Source organism: Sapajus apella, unplaced genomic scaffold (assembly GCF_009761245.1).
Source record: "Sapajus apella isolate SASKATOON/1434 unplaced genomic scaffold, GSC_monkey_1.0 scaffold107, whole genome shotgun sequence".
Taxonomy (NCBI): Eukaryota; Metazoa; Chordata; class Mammalia; order Primates; family Cebidae; genus Sapajus; species Sapajus apella.
Genome location: NW_022437047.1, coordinates 559,477 through 565,476, shown reverse-complemented (window position 1 = coordinate 565,476; position 6,000 = coordinate 559,477).

Sequence of the window (6,000 nt, the reverse complement as noted above, 5' to 3'; positions counted from 1 at the left end):
CTAGAAAGTTGCAGAGCTGCCATTTGAACCTAGATCCTTCGCTGCCAAGACGTGGCTGTTGACTCTCTGCCATACATTCCCTTGTGCTAGATGGCTTACGTGGGGAGCTTGCTTTATTTCCTACGCTGCCAGCGCTTTCCCTAGCACAACACACCCATATTCCAAGAAGCTCAGCTCTTCTGTGGTCTTCTTCTCTGTGCCATTCTTGGAAAAAGCTGAACACCTTGACACCGCCAGTCTGCCGCAGGCCATGTGGTCATTCTGTCTTCAGGAGGTATTTTTGGTCATAATTTTCCTACGATATCCGGACAAGTGCCATGATTAGGCATAATGCTTCCTTGCGGTCGCTCGCAGTCGCCCTGAAATATCCGATCCAGGGCCATGCTGGCTCCACCACTTTGGATAGAGCCCAGAAGAAGGTTTTTATGGGACACGTCTTTAAACTCGTGAACGATTTAGGAATAGCTTGGCTATGAAGGCAATATGCGTACAGATGCACAGCAAAGCCTTTTCCTGTGTTCAGACGACCGCAGAGCCACGCACTTAAACTTGCAAATAGGGCTGGGGTAATTACATGGTCCCAGAGGAGGCCTAACAGTCAAAAGAAAAATTGGTCATAAAAATAATTAGATCACAGGATATTTATAAAAGTTGGGTCCAGAAGTAGAGGCACAGGCTTCATCCTCCTTTGACTTTAGTGAAGGGACCCCGAGTTAAGAACAAGTCGAGAGGCAGAAGGGCTGGCATCTGGGGGATTTAAATTCCAGGCTACCTGTCCTAGGGCACAGGCCTGCTGCTGATGGGATCACCAGATGGAAGGAGAAACTTTTCAAAAGATTCCGTTGGCGAAAGTCTGTGGCCTGCAGGCGCCCAGCGCTTTTCCTTAAATGGAGTCCAAACCGCCCTTTTCCCAGCACCATGCTTGATGACTTGTCTTTCACACAGCCATTGATATATTTTTAAAGTTAATGGTACTCTGTGTCCAGAGAACGAGGCAACTGACGTGTAAGTTCTTCCCGGAGGGCTGAGTTATAGGTGCCCCTCGGAAACTGAAGGACCAGTTTGTTTCAGAATAAATGGCCTTATTGTGTTCTGTTTGCCTTATCTCAGCCGATTTCCCACAGCCAGCCTAGCATGTTTGGGTGTAGTATTCAGGGTTTGTTTTTGTTGTGACCAGCAGCTAAAGTACACCTGTATATCATCATCCCCCAGGCCATATCCTGCCCCCAGGATCTGAGTACTAGTTACAGTGAATTAAGTTTCCTATTAAGGGGTGTCTAGACCTTTTCCTGGTGAGGTTTGCTGGTGGGGAGCTGGCTTTTCCTTTCAGTGATGAGTATGTTGAAAATCAATGATGCTTTCTACAAAGATGCTAAGGATGACTGTATCAAAGGAAAAAAAGAACAGTTTTTCCTTCTACCTTCACACTCAACACAGAATACTTCATCTCTGGTCAACGAAATACGTGTGGGTTATTTTTTCTTATGCTGACCAGATCTTTGATACCAGTTGGGTGGCCTCTAATTCAATTCAATCCTGACACTGCTTACCTGGAGTTAGAGTCAGATCTCACAGATTAAACGTTCAGTCCCACAAGACTGCAAGGCTGCCCGCATTCGGATGCCAATCACAAATCTCAGGCTGTGACCTGTGCTTCTGACCAGGTGGCTGTAAATTGGAGGTTTCCATGACCCGCTCCTCTTGGTTGATTATGAGGTAGGATTGCTCCCAGACCTCAGGGAAATACTTGACTTACTTTTATCCATTCATTATAAAAGGATGCAACTCAGGTACAGCTTAAAGAGACAGACAGGGCAAGGTATAAAGGAAGGGGTGCCGAGCTTCCCTCTAGGGGCATGCCGCTCTCCCAGTTCCTCCATGTCTTCAGCAATCCAGAAGCTTCCTGATTCCCAGCCTTTTGGATTTTTATAGAGTCTTGTTTGTGTAGGCACAATTGATTCTATCATTGGCCATTGGTGATCACCTCAACCTTCAGACCCTACCCTTCTCTGAAGGTCAGGGAGTAGAGTTGAATATCCCAATCCTCCAATCACAGGGTTGGTTCCACTGGTAATCAGCCCCCATCCTGAGGCTATCCAGGGACCTCTCAGCCAACAGTCAACCATTAGCATACAAAAGGACAAATCACTTGAGCTAGTTTAAGGGTTTTAGGAGGTGTATGCTAGGAAACCTCCTAGTTTTCTAGCACTTGTGCTTGGATGAAGACCAAATATATATTTCTTATTAAAAATCATAATAGGGGCCGGGCGCGGTGGCTCAAGCCTGTAATCCCAGCACTTTGGGAGGCCGAGGCGGGTGGATCACGAGGTCAAGAGATCGAGACCATCCTGGTTAACACGGCGAAACCCCGTCTCTACTAAAAATACAAAAAAATTAGCTGGGCATGGTGGCGCGTGCCTGTAGTCCCGGCTACTCGGGAGGCTGAGGCAGGAGAATTGCCTGAACTCAGGAGGCGGAGGTTGCGGTGAGCCGAGATCGCGCCATTGCACTCCAGCCTGGGTAACAAGAGTGAAACTCCGTCCCAAAACAAAAAAAAAAAAAAAAAATCATAATATCTACTGAGTGTGGTGGCTCACGCTTGTATCTCAGCACTTTGGAGGGCCAAGGTGGGCAGGTCACTTGAGACCAGGTTTTGCCAGCCTGCCCAACATAGCAAAAACCCCATCTGTGCTGAAAATACAAAAAAATTAGCAGGTGTGGTGGCACATGCCTGTAGTCCCAGCTACTCGGAGGCTGAGGCCATAAGAATCACTTGAGCCTGGGAGGCAGAGGTTGCAGCGAGATTATACCACTGCACTCCAGCCTAGGCAGCAGAGCAAGACTCTGCCTCAAAAAAAAAAAAATCACAAGATTACAGTAACACATGCCAGGATGGGGAGAAAGAACTCTAAGTAAGTTCCTGTAACTAGACCCTCTGTCTGACCATCTCAGTGGGAGTTTTCATCATAAGCATTGGAAGCCCTGGCTCCTGTGCAGGTCTCGGTTGCTGCTCCAGCCAACTGCTGTCAACAGGACTCAGAGGCTCTCACGGCTCGTGACCCACTTGGTGGTGGTTTCTCCTGCTGCCCCTCTGCGGTAGGTGGTTTCTCTTTCCCGTGGCAACCCTCTGCAAACTGCTCAGCAAGATGCTGCGCCTGTGACTGTGGATTCTTGACCCTGCTTACAAAGTTCCCAGGCTGTTTCCTGATAGTTCTCTTAAGGAACTTGTTCTGATGTTCCTAGCATCAGGAAGTCACTGTAGAGACACAGTTACATCTGGAGCTTTGCAGAGAGAATTCGCCAGTCCTTGGTGACTGTGTGTGATCTCAGGTAATACTTGGTAACAGCTCTGGATTCTCTTTCCTGTGTCCCACTGTGGGCTAACCAGGCAAACCAAATCCCATGAATAGCCTGAATTACCTGCTGCTCCCGAAGATGGGTATGCAACTGTGAAAGGAAAATATCTTGGGCCCCCAAAATCACTCAGGTAAAGGGAAAATTCAAGCTGGGAACTGCTCAGGTCAAGTCTGCCTCCCCTTCTATTCAGAGTCATCCCTCACTGAGATAGACGCATATTCCGACTGCCTCCTTTAGAAAGGCTTATCAGAAACTCAAAAGAATGCAACCATTTGTCTCTTATCTACCTGTGACTGGGAAGCCCCCTCCCTGCTTCAAGTTGTCCCCACCTTTCTGGGCAGAATCAACATACTTCTTACATATATTCATTGATGTCTCGTGTCTCCCTAAAATGTGTAAAACCAAGCTGTGCACCAACCACCTTGGGTACAAGGTTGAGAACGCACACCCCTTCCTGAGGCTGTGTCAGGGGCTCACTTCTCAACCTTGGCAAAATAAACTTCCTAAATTAACTGAGACCTGTCTGAAATGTTTGGGGTTCACACAAGTCATCTCTGACATGACTCAAGGTTACTTTCAGTTGGGGTCATGTCTTCGTTTGCTTGGGCTGATTTAACAAAATACCAGACTAGGTGACTTATAAACCACAGAGGTTTTTTTTTCTTCTCTCACAGATACGGAGGCTGGGAAAGTCCAAGGCCAAGGTGCTAGCAGATTCAGTATGTGGTGAGGGCCTGCTTCCTGGCTCATCCATGTTCCTTCGTGTCCTCGCATGGTAGAAGGGGCGAGGAATCTCTCTGAGGACTCTTTTATAAGGGCACTAATCCCATTCACCTCCCAAAGGCCCTACCGATCTAAAACTATCACATTGGGGGTGAGGACTAAGCTCTGATTTTTTATCTGGTGGTGGTTGCTCCTGCTGCCCCTCTGCTGTGGGTGATTTGTCTTTCCTGTGATAACTCTCTGCAAACCCCCCAGCAAGATGCTGGCCCCTGTGACTATGTGGATTCCTATCTAAGGGGTTTGGGGAGTCATGCCCTACAAACCATAAATTCTCATCAGATGGGTTTTATTGAACCCTGTATATTGTGACTTACTTTCCAGTCTGACTCTGGCATAACAAGGAAGAAAATCAAAATATTTTACCCCAAAATATATTTCCTTGTCATACCTCGAAATTGCCCTGCAAATTCTCTTGTGGGAAAAAGCCACATTCTATAAGAATCCTTTTTCACCTTTGTTTTCCTCCCTTCCTTCCCAGATCCAGGAGATAATCAACTAAGAGCCAGACAACCTTTTAAGTCTGATAAGAAACCATTTACAACCTGCTCTCTCTGAAGACTGCTATCCAAGAGCTTCCTCTCCTTGAACCTTCCCTTACTTTCCACTTCCTGCCAGTGGTCCCATAAGATTTTAGCATAGCTCTACCTTAGCACTCACCACGTTGAAGTGAAGTTGTTGCTTGTGCATCTGTCTTGAGCTCCTAGGGATCCAGGACAGGATCTTACTCAGTTTGTATCCAGCAGGGTACCTGACACATGGTGGCACTCTGCTGGTATTTTACAGTTGAAACCGAATGGGATCCACATAGTCAGCTAAGTAGGAAATGTGCTGTCTTTTATGGTTTAGACCTTCTTGGCCATTTAAGATAGTCACACATGGATTGGCCCCAATCTTCCTGAGTTGATTAAATAGACTCCCAATGCTATTTCTTGGGGGTGCTAAGTTCTACACCCTTCTTGCTGAGGCAGTTCTTAACTCCTAGGGATTCCTGGATATATTTCAGGGGCCTGCAAAGTTGCTGCAAGTGTATATATATGTGCAAACAGGCATTGATTCCCTCTTTTCCTGGGGGTGGGAACCCATAGGTTTCATCAATTTTCCATATGGGTTCATGAGTTAGACAGTGTTGGAACCAATCATTTAAACATCTACTGGTAGCTCATTTGGGTGTTGTGGAGGAGACAGAGAGGCGCTAGACCTGGACAAGCTATGAAAGAAAGATGGTTTTAGGGCTGAACTGCACAGTACAAATTATCAATGCAAAGGAGTTCTAAGCAGGAGAATCTATGATGCCAAGTTCATTGGTGTCTGTGGAGGGTCCCTGGGAGGGCCCATATGCTGTAGGGTTGTTGGCTCAAGAAACAAGTTCCTTGTTCCAAATCTTTTAATGATTGTAAAGAAAGTGATCAATTGTCTTTATGTTCTATAGGTCCTTTAAGACAATGAATTAGCATATATCTTGAGAACTTAACTCTATGTGAAGTTCTACGTTCATTGCTTGAAGAAAAAGTTCAGCCTTTTAGAGGAAAAAGCCTGGTTTCCCATCAGCTCTGCAGTGTAGGTGCTTGGGGCTTTGGACAAGTCCCTTGGCCTCTGAGTGTGAGACCTCATTGATAAACTGAGGATAATACAATTTACTCTTGTGGCATTGATTGTTTTTGTCAGTCCCTTCTTTTGGAGGAGCAGTCCTTCGTGGCTTTTTTTTTTTTTTTTTCAGACGGAGTTTCACTCTTGTCGCCCAGGCTGGAGTGTAATGGTGCAATCTCAGCTCACTGCAACCTCTGCCTCCCAGGTTCAAGTGATTCTCCTACCTCAGCTTCCGGAGTAGCTGGGATTACAGGCGGCCACTACCACACCTGG